Genomic DNA, 11,125 nt, shown 5'->3' with positions numbered 1-11,125 from the left:
TCCAGAAATACTGCTCAGTGTTGGAAGTGTAAAAATAAATGGGTGTCTTGGGGCAGGTGGAGGGTTTTTTTGTGCTCCTTTAGCTGAGCCGTGAGCTCCCAACCTGCGTTTTATTCCACACATCCTGGAAGTGCTGAACTTTGGAAAGCCTGAGCTGCTCCAGGGAGGTGGGATGAGAGGAGCAACCTGCTGGGAGCAGCAGATGAGGGATTTTTCACTGGATCGTGGTGCTGCCCTGCCTGGCAGAGCTCTCTGCTGGTGCAGAGAACCCACCAGGTTCTTCTTCACTAGGTACCACAAGCAGCCGCTCTGGAAATCTTAAGACAGAAAACAGAAGAAATGGCTTTTTCTAATATATATTCCACCTTGCTTGGATTCACCTGGAAAAGAGGAGGAGGAAAAAGCACCCTTCCAGAAGGGAAGGTGTTGCCTTTCCTCCCAGTAGACCTCCCCCCACCACCAAAAAGCAGTTTGCATTCTCAAATGGCCCCATTTCAGACAGTGCACAGCAAGTGGGCAGCTCAAAAACTTGCCACCACGTGGGGCCACCAGGCAGCTAAACAAGCTTCTTCTCAGCCCCCAAAACATAGGCCATGGACTTCAGGCACCTGGTGAGCCCCTTCTGCTTTGGCAGGGCTTTTCTCCTCTCACGTCACATCAGAGGACATTTGGAAGGTGAGGTGGAGGAGAGGTGCTGGGCCATGGTGCTGAGAGTACTCGTGGTCACTGGATTTGGAGTGTCAGCTCTGGTCCTCCTTAAACAGCACAAAATGGCTCAAGAGCTTGGCTCTTGCAAGTGTTGAGGCCTTGACAGAGACCTTTTCTCCTCCAGGTTTGTTCAAACGAGTGTAAACTCATGCTTTAAGCAGTCTAAATGAAAATGTCTTCTCTTGGATAAGAAGGTTGCTCTTCTTGGTGACTCATCCCGTTCTCCTGGTGGCTGTCACCAGAGGGAGCTGAACATCAGGGACAGGATGAGGGGAAATGGTTTCAAGCTGAAAGAGGGGACATTTAGATGAGACATGAGGAGGAAATTCTTTGGTGTGAGGGTGGTGAGAGCCTGGCCCAGGTTGCCCAGGGAAGCTGTGGCTGCCCCATCCCTGGCAGTGTTGAAGGGCAGGTTGGATGGGGCTTGGAGCAGCCTGGGCTGGTGGGAGGTGTCCCTGCCCATGCAGGGGGGTTGGATCTAGATGGTCTTTAAGGTGCCTTTTGCAAACCAGTCTGGGATTCTACAATTCCATGACCAGCTGAACCCCCCCAGTACCCAGAGTTGGTGTCGTTCAACAAGTTCATAGAGAGAAGAACCAACATTGGTATCTCCCAGTAGGGGCTAAAAGCCTCTAAAAGGGTCAAGTTCTGAACTTTGGTACTGCAGGCCAGGGACCTTCATACTGTCAGGGTCTCTCAGTGCTCTGCTGTCACATGTGCAAGAGGAATCTCATTCCCTATCCCTCTGCTCCAGGGCAGGAAGAGCATCACCTGGCTGGGGTGCCTTACCTGCAGCCCCAGGTCCTGTGTTTGTCCCCAGCCAAGGTGGAATTCTGGTGGTGGCAGGAAAGCTGGGTGACAGGCTCTCTGCTTTCTCCTTCTGCAGGAAAACATCACCCAAAAATAAAACAATTGAGCAGTTTTGACCCCCCTGCTTTGTAAAATCTAGGTGAAGGGAGCTGGGAGTCTGTCTGTCCAGACACCAGAGCCTGTTTTCCCCCAGGCTGGGCTAGTGCAGCTTTGGTGCCTGGAAGGTGGTGGGACTTCTCCTCACCTCCCTTGCAAGCTCTCATGAAGCTCTTGACTCCGTGCTGAGGTACTTTGGGGTGGAAAGATGAATTTGGAGTGAGCTTTCTTGGTGCCTGCTGTGCCTTGATTTGGTCCAGGGGTTCCCTGTCCCCTCTACCCTGTCTCCTGGGACTGGCCTGAGATAAAAGCAGCCACCAAGCTTGGATGTGCTGCTGGGGTTATCTGGGGTTGGGAATGGGGATGTGTGACCTGACGTGGGCATGGGGATGTGTGACCTGAGCTGGGCATGGGGATGTGTGACCTCAGGTGGGCATGGGGATGTGTGACCTCAGGTGGGCATGGAGATGTGTGACCTCAGGTGGGCATGGGGATGTGTGACCTGAAATGGGCATGGGGATGTGTGACCTGAACTGGGCATGGGGATGTGTGACCTCAGGTGGGTACAGAGATGTGTGACCTTGGGTGGGCACGGGGATGTGTGACCTCAGGTGGGCTGGAGGAGGGGCAGAGCCAGTGCAAGGCTCCGCTCAGGAGAGGCAGGCAGGGAGCACGATAAATAGCACAAACAGCTGTTGTAGCTGTGGGGAAATGGCCCAGCAGGGTTGTAGAAAAGCCCTTGTTGAGATCTGCAAAGCAGGGAAAGCTGAAAGCAGGGCAGGGGGTGCTGGGCGGTGCTGGGCGCCTGGCGAGGGGCTGTTGCCATCTGCTGGGCGGGAGAGGCACCGAGCTCAGGCACCTTCAACGGCATCTATTCCCAACCCCCTGCATGGGCAGGGGGAAACCCTCCCACCAGCCCAGGTTGCTCCAAGCCCCATCCAACCTGCCCTTCAGCACTGCCAGGGATGGGGCAGCCACAGCTTCCCTGGGCAACCTGGGCCAGGCTCTCACCACCCTCACACCAAAGAATTTCCTCCTCATGTCCAACCTGAATATTCAGCAGCAAGTGCAGGACAGCAGGACTGGATCCAGGCAGTAAAACAGTCTTTGGTGAGGTCCCACATCTGGTTGTTGTGCATTTTGGGAGCAGGGGGCACATCCTGCCTGTCCAGAGGCACAGCTGGTCCCTGCTGAAGGATCTGCTGCCTCTGCTGAAGTTGGAATTTCTTCTCACACGGAGCAATTGGAGCTTCGTGCCTCTTGAAGAGCAAAAAAAAATCAGAGTGAGGCAACTGGAATTCACATCTCTGGGTTTCTCCAGCTGCTCAGGAGTTTCTGCAAAGGGGACTGGAGACCTGCAGGGTTCCAGCTGTGCACTGGTAAAGCAGAAGCTGTTGCCAAGAGCCTGGTGTAGCACAGCTTGGGTGTGCAGCCCTTCCCTGGGGCATCAACTGTCATTCCTTGTGGCTTGTGTTTTGCAAGGAGCCCATGTAGGGTAGTTGTAGGGCTCTGCTGTAGACCCACTGTCTCTCTTCCTGGTGAGACCTTCTGATCCCTCCTTTCTTATTACAGACTCCCCAGGAGAAGATTTGCCTCCCCCAAGGGCAGAGAGCTGTGCCTGGGGAGCACAGAGGTTTTGGAGGACCTGTTTTCTGGCCTTGGTGGTGGGCCTACTTTGCAATCCTCAGCAGTTTTCTGTGAGGTTTGTCCTCCTCTGTCTCTCCATACCAGAGTTACCAGCAGGTGAACATGTGGTGGAGACCAACCAGTCTGAAAAAGGCAGCTTTGCAGCCTTCAGAGACAACCTGTCTCCAAGCTGCTTGAGGTGTTCCAGAGCCAGGGCAGACCTGGGGTTCAGCTCACCAGCTCTTCCAGGTGCCAGGGGAGGTTGAGATGGGATCTTGGGAGAAACTTCTTCCCTGAAGGGTCATTAACCCCTGGCCCAGGCTGCCCAGGGAGGGGGTTCAATCCCCATCCCTGGAGGGGTTTCCAAGCCCTGCAGATGTGGTGCTGAGGGACATGGGGCAGCACTGGGCTGGGTAGAGTTGGGTTGATGGTTGGCAGAGTTGGGTTAATGGTTGGTAGAGTAATCAGTCCACTGTGATAACTTGGTAACAGAAAGCCTGAAAATCCCAGGGAAATTCATATCTTGTGCAGACATGGTGCTGGTTAGAGGAAAGGATGGGAGTGTGATCAGCTACAAAGGTCCCTGAAGGCAGGACTCTTCATTCAGGGTTATGGTGAGAAATTTCTTCGCTGGGAAATATCCCTGTTGGAGTGTTTGCTTTGCACAAAATAGGTTGGAAGGAGTTTGGAAAACAAAGACCTTGGAGCCTTATCTTGAACTGTGAGCACAGTGTGTGGCACCAAGAAACGTGGGAATCACACAGAGTCCCAGAGGGGTGGGGGTTGGAAGGGACCTCTGGAGATCATCTAGTCCAAACCCCCTGCCAGAGCAGGATCCCCTAGAGCAGATCCCACAGGAACTGGGTCACAGCACTGTGGGTAGGAAGAGTTTGAAAAGCAGAGCTGGTGGTGATTTGGGGTTCCTAAGTAGCTTGGCTATAGGTGTTTCTGACTTTGGGCTCCTCCCAGGGGTACCAGAACTTCCCTGGGGTCTTGCAGCACCCACAGAGGAGCTGGGAGAGCAAAGAGGCTTCAACCTGCTCAGATGAGCAGCAGATCCAGGAGAGCCTGGGTTAAAGGATAACTCCTCTGCTCCTCAGCAGGACTCCTTGGGTTGTGGGGGTTTTTGGACTCAGCACAGAAGGTCAACTGGTTATCAAGGTTCAAGAGGCTTCCAGTCAGTGTTGCTGAGTAGTAGGTTCTGCACTGGGCTTCAGGAAGGATGTGGCCCAGAGGAGAGCAAGGATAAGCTGGAGAAAATGTGGAGGTAATGGAAGGAAATCATTTTGTTTCTGCTAGATAAGCACGGCTGGGGGAGAGCAGGGTTTGGGGGGTGTGAAGGTTCTGGAGAGAAGAAAGAGAAAAACAACCCAAACCTTGCAAACTTGAGGCTTTGAGTTGTGCCTGGCAAATCCTGGACTCTGTACCCCAGCAGGTGCCTTGGGAAAGGGAGGATCCATGGACCAGCTGCTCTGCCTGGGCTCCTGTGTCTGCAGAAAGCAGCTGCTGGGTGAGGACAAGGCAGAGCTGGGGCTGGTGTGTTTGTCAACTCCCTTATCACCCACCACCCAAGCATCAGCCCTAATCTGAGGACAATATTGTCATCATAGATTGCTGCTTGAGTCACCCAGAGGGCGACTGTGATTCCTTATCAGTAGCAAAGTGCTCCTGATCTTCCCCTGGCCAGCACAACGAGCTTTATTCACCTTTCTATTTGTGGCTCTGAGGAAGGAGTTTGTCATTTAGTGCTTAAATATTCACCAGGAGTATCAGGAAGGACGAGATAAGAAAAGCTCTGTAGTTCCTCCTCAAAATGAACCTTTTTTTGAATCAGTACTGGTTTAATGGGAAAAGAAAGCATGAGCACCTGGGAAGGCTGGCCTGGGAGGCGTGTTTTGGTGCTGGTGTTCCTGTGGGAGGAAGGGCTGCAATCCCAGGGAATTAGCTTCCTGCTCCTTATCGAGGAGGCCTGGAACAAAAGGGGCTGTGTTGGGGACTGGAGCTCCATCCTGCCCAGCCCCTCCTGGACTTTGCTTCCCTCTGGCCTGGCCAGAGCAGCCAGCAGCTCCCAGGCAAGGAGGCCATGTGTCCACAGGTGGGTGCTGACATGAAACCAGGGTTGGGGCTCTTGGAGGAGGGAGGGCTCCAGCCCTAGGACCATTCTCAGCCCAGAGGTGCTGGGAAGGGGCAGGTTGGGCATCCACTCAGCTCAGCCACTTTGCTGGTTCCTCACTGGGTTTGTTGGTGACTGCAACATATTTAGTGACCAGTCCCTCGTCCCACGGGGGGTGCACTCATGATGTATCTGAAGATATATGTGTGTGTCTTCATAGTCCTCCCTGCCTGGGTCTTACTGGGGTGGGGTTGGACCAGGAGAGGTGGTGGCTACAGGCTTTTGGGGTGCTGAAGGCAGTCTGCATGATCTGGTGTTTTCTGGGTTGTTTTTTTTGGGGGGAATGGGTGTTTTTGAGATGCAGTTGCCCAGCCTCAAGGGGTATTATCCAGCCTGGAAACCTCACCCTCCAGGGCTGTGTTGTGACAGTTGCCTTCAGCCTAGGCTGGGTGCAGGCTCCCTGGCTTCTTGGAAAAGTGACATTGTCTAAAACATGAGAAGAGGTAAATATTGTGGCTGAGAGGCTGGGGGTGCCTGGCTGCTGGTGGCAGCCTCTGAGGTGGCATCACTCAGTGGTGTGACAGGTTTCTGGCTGCCAGCACCTAGAGGCTGGGCTGTCATGGGGTGTTTCAGGGCTTTGGGGGTGCTGGGATTGCTGTAGACTCGGGTGGGACCATAAACACAACTTAACCTCCCTTTTCCCTGGATTTAAATGGCTTTCAAGCAAATTGAAGCCCAGGCTGCCTGCTGTGAGACCAGGCTGGCTGGCAAGCTGCTGCTGGGCTTGGCATTGCCAGCTGGGCTACCTCTGTGGGATGCTGCCCTGAGCAGGTGGGATGCTCTTCATCCCCTCTCCTTTCAGCTGGACCCTGTCCCACAGCCAGGTCTCCATGGGGCTGCTTTTGGTCTCTGGACAGGGCAGCATTCCCAGGCTTGGGCCCCAAGGGTGTCCTTGGAGGGTGGTTTTTGTAGCCTCTCCATCTCCCCCATCCTCCTGTGCAGTCAGAGCTGCCTTTCCTCACAGATAAGACTCATGTTTGCTGGGAAAGCAAAGCTGTTTTTCCTTTTCCTTCCCCCCCCCCACCCCCTGCTTCCCCTCCCAAGCTTCCAAGTGTTTGTGGCCAAGGACAGCAGAGCTTTGGGATGCCAGGACAGCTCCAGGCACGAGCAGGGAACCAGCCCTGTGGGAAATGCCAGGGAGGAGCTTCCCTGGGAGCCAGACTTTGCTCCCCTCTCCAAGGCAACACCTTACCCAAGCTTGGGCTGAAGCTTCTGCCCACGACAGATCAAAGCTCCACTTGCCCATGCTCAGACCTTGCAGGTGACTCCCAATGCTCTTGTTTCCTCTCTTTGTGCTCAAATGGCTGTTTTTTTAAACATCAATGTGTATTTTATAGCACTTTACAACATTTAATTGAACAGTCTTTACTCCAAGGTGTCACCAAACGCCTAGAACAGATGAATTGCTGCTGGAGAAGTCTAAAGACTTGTCCCACCTGTTCTATCAGGTCACATTATGTCAGGTCCATATAAATGGAGAACTCAGAGCAGCTTCCAGTGCCTGAAGGGGCTCCAGGAAAGCTGGGGAGGGACTTGGGACAAGGGCAGGGAGGGAGAGGACAAGGGGGATGGATGAAAACTGGCAGAGGGGAGATTGAGGTTGGACATGAGGAGGAAATTGTGGAGTGTGAGGGTGGTGAGAGCCTGGCCCAGGTTGCCCAGGGAAGCTGTGGCTGCCCCATCCCTGGCAGTGTTGAAGGGCAGGTTGGATGGGGCTTGGAGCAACCTGGGCTGGTGGGAGGGGTCCCTGCCCATGCAGGGGGTTGGTACTAGATGACCTTAGGGTCCCTTCCAACCCAAACCACTCCATGATCCTATTATTTATGTCCTTGTGGAAGCAGGAGGGCTCACTGCTGGGCTTTCACATCCCCAGAGTTTCACCCAACACCTCTAAACAATCAGGGGTGTTGTGCCCAGCCAGGGCACACAGGTCTGGCTGAGGGAAAATCCACATGGTGGGGTCAGGGGTGGGAATTTCAGTTGAATTCTGCTCCTGTTTTGAGGGCTCCATATGTGTGTGTCCCAGTTCCAAGGTCTGAGCTTCACCTGAAGCATCTAAGGGGATGTTTTATTCAAGAAGAACTGAAAATACACTGATACTGGTGTCACCAACCCAGTTCTGACCATGGTGGGGATGTTCCTGGTGAGTCCCCCAGGTGCTTGCAGCCCAACCTGACTGTCTCAAACCCACAGATGTATTTAAACTTCTCATGGGGTCTTTAGTCTGGAAGAAGTGTTTCTTTTCTGCCTGCTCCCAGCAAGGCAGGCTCAGCCAAACACGGAAGGTTTAAAGGGTCAGTGCACAAACCAGCTGCTCGTGAGGCCATAAAAAAGAGCTTTCTGCACCTTTGCCCAGGGCACAGGGCCTTGGTTTTGCTTTGCTTTATCAGGCATTTGGTAATACCCAAGTCCCCTTGTTTTGCTGATCTCCTCCTCACATTTTTTTTCCTTGAGGTTTGCTTGACTTAATCTGTGATGAAATGTAAAGCAAAGTTCTCCACGCTCATGCTCAGGAGAAGGACTTTGTTTACAGTTTCAGCTGCTGCTTAATTCATTGACCACTCATTAACCTCTGCTCTGGAGCCAGGCTGGGAGAGTTGGGGTGTTCAGCCTGGAGAAGAGAAGGCTCCAGGGAGACCTTAGAGCACCTTCCAGTGCCTGAAGGGGCTCCAGGAAAGCTGGGGAGGGACTTGGGACAAGGGCAGGGAGGGAGAGGACAAGGGGGAATGGATTAAAACTGGCAGAGGGGAGATTGAGGTTGGACATGAGGAGGAAATTCTTTGGTGTGAGGGTGGTGAGAGCCTGGCCCAGGTTGCCCAGGGAAGCTGTGGCTGGCCCATCCCTGGCAGTGTTGAAGGGCAGGTTGGATGGGGCTTGGAGCAACCTGGGCTGGTGGGAAGTGTCCCTGCCCATGGCAGGGGGGTTGGGACTTGATCTCTGCTGCTGACCCTGCCTCATCCCCCTTTTGCCCAAGCATTAGGAGCCTAAGCAATGTTTCTAGGAAGTGCAGCATCCAGTAAAGCACTTAAGCAAGTCCTCAGCTTTAGGTCTGTAAGTGGTTCCTGCTGGATTTATGCTTTTTAAAGTGGATGGGGAGGGTTTAGGAGGCTTTTGTTTTTCTCTCAAAGGCTGGTGAAAGCCACCTTCTCCCATGTTATGGGTGACATTTGCAGCAGCAGCCTCTCCTCTGTTTGGATTGAGTTTGCTTGCTCAGCCCTGTCTGCTCCCAGTGCTGACTTCAGACTCCAGCTCTGGGAAGGCTGGAGTCATGTTTAACTTCAGGGTAGTGCCCTGGAGAGATGCTGGTGTCTGTAGGTCACTGTGGGTCAGAAGAATGGTGAAGGTTGGGACCTTCAAGACCATCTAGATCCAACCCCTGCATGGGCAGGGACACCTCCCACCAGCCCAGGTTGCTCCAAGCCCCATCCAACCTGCCCTTCAACACTGCCAGGGATGGGGCAGCCACAGCTTCCCTGGGCAACCTGGGCCAGGCTCTCACCACCCTCACACCAAAGAATTTCCTCCTCATGTCCAACCTCAATCTCCCCTCTGCCAGTTTAAAACCATCACCCCTTCTGCCATCACTGCTCTCCCTGGTGAAAAGCCCCTCCCAGCTTTCCAGTCCTTGAAAGCTGAGCCAGGCTTCCAAGAGGGGCTCATGTCTGTCTCTCCCTCTCCATCCACCTCTGCTGAGAGCCAAGGTGTTGACTTGGTCACTTTGCTCTGCTCCCCAGTTCCCAGGCAGAACAGGAACCGCTGTTGAGCACTTTTCCATCCATCCCTTCCAGGTTTTCAGAGCACCTGCATAACTTCTTGCTGTCCCTCCTTGGCCTCACCTGTGTTGAGGCAGCCTGGGAATCCATGGGAGGAGCAAGAGGAGGTGTTGTTTGTGTCTTCAGCTACTTCGCACCCATGAAAGGTTCTGCTCTGCAGAACCTTTTTAGCCTGCAGGGTATTGACCCAAAATACTCAGGCCAGCAAGAGCAGCATTTGCAGAGTCTGGGCACCACGGTGGCAGCAGGAGGTTTGTCTCTCTGGGTCTGGAGCTCTCCTGCTCTACAAATACAGCAGGTGCCCTGAAAGCTGCTCTTCCACTGAGGGCAATGTCTGCAGCAGGGAGCAAGACTCCTCCAGCCCTCTGTGCTCGTGCCCTGCTCTGAATGAGCAGCTTAATGGAATTAATTGGTCCTGGTGCTGTTGCAAGGCCAGCCTGCCCTGGGTGTGTTCCCTTCAGCTGCTGTAACACAGGCCTTGGAGAAATCTCATTTCCTCAAAAATCCTTGGGGGCAAAAAAAAAAAGCCCTGAAAGCTGCTCCAGGTGCTTTCCAACCCAGCAGGGAGGTTGGCTTCAATATTAGTGGCTGTGATCAGTGCTGCTGCCCTGCTGGAGGGGGTGCAGCCTGCAGCTCAGCATCTCTGATCCCCTTGGGTGAACTTCAGAGGCAGAAAATGGCTTTTCAGGAGCCTCATTTTCTCTGGAGGCTCCTGTCCCTCTGCCTGCCACCTCCAGTGACAGGGGATCAGCTGGAGCTCAGCAAGCACTGACAGATCCCACCAGGCAGGAGGGAGATCCCGGAGCCAAAAACGATTGGATTTGTTCTGAGGTGCACTGGGGAAATCCTGTAAATGCTGGGAAATGAGCTGGCACTTGGATGGGGAACGTGCTCTTGCCTTAGGAGGGTGTTTCTCCTCCTGCTCCAACAGTTTTCCTCCAAACACAGGGATGGATCCAGGCTCAGCACCGTGTGTGTCCAGGCAGGATCATCCCTGCCCTCCTGTAGGAGTGGGCAGGACTGAAGAGAAATGATGGCCAGAGGGGTAAAACTGGGAGGAAAACCCTTCATGCTGGTAGGCTGGTGTCTTAAAAACCAAGATGTGCTGCTTTCCTAGAGCCTCCTGCAGGGAATGGATGTGGGGAAGCAGGGGATGGATGTGGGGAAGCAGGGCAAAATTCCTGAGCTGCTGTTCCAGCCCAGTGTGGAGATGTAAGGGTCCTGCTGCTGCAGTCCCTGCACATTACACACTGCAATGAAGATTTATAAACCAGCTTATTTTCTGTTCAGGTGCCCTCATGTTACTGGATGGGGAGGAAAAAGCTTTAAGGGCTAAGTGGTAGTTTTGAAAGGTGGGGCTTGCAGAGAGTTCAGCTTCATAATGTGTCCTCTTAAAATGGTGTGGATGAAACCACAGTAATGAGAACTGCTGAGTGAGCAGTGGGTAGTGCCTCCTGGACCCAACAAATCTGTCCTGGCTCACAACAAAGTCTCCCTCCAACTCTTATTCAGTATATCTTGCTGTCATCTTATCTTCCAAAGGCTCCTGTTGCCAAACATGTGTGGCCTGAAGGACCACATGGGGTCTTTGGACCTGGCCATGGAGGTGATCCAAGGGCTGGAGCAGCTCTGCTCTGGAGACAGGCTGAGAAGGGTGGTCTGAAAAAAGCAACAACCAAACAGAAATCCCTCCCCACTTGGCAAACCCACAAGTCCAGCTGCTGGCTGGTCGACCTCAAACTTGACATTCAAAAGCTCATGAAGTTCCTAAGCAAAGGCAGGAAGAGCTGGGGAAAATGGGATTGTGCTGCTGCAAAGCTGGAACATCTCCAGGAGAGATCCCAAGGCACAGAGAGCAAGATCCTATGGAGCCAGGCTGGGAGAGTTGGGGTGTTCAGCCTGGAGAAGAGAAGGCTCCAGGGAGACCTTAGAGCACCTT

General features: G+C 53.5%; 1 protein-coding gene across 1 annotated transcript in view; it reads left to right on the top strand.

Annotated features, from left to right (window-relative positions):
- Positions 1-11,125, top strand: part of RAB11FIP3 (RAB11 family interacting protein 3 (class II)) — an 85,795-nt gene that overhangs the window by 47,268 nt on the left and 27,402 nt on the right. The window lies entirely within an intron of this gene.

Source organism: Chaetura pelagica, unplaced genomic scaffold (assembly GCF_000747805.2).
Source record: "Chaetura pelagica isolate M959 unplaced genomic scaffold, ChaPel_1.0 scaffold1201, whole genome shotgun sequence".
Taxonomy (NCBI): Eukaryota; Metazoa; Chordata; class Aves; order Apodiformes; family Apodidae; genus Chaetura; species Chaetura pelagica.
Note: the sequence above shows the minus strand (reverse complement) of the source record. Positions and strands in the feature narration are given on the sequence as shown.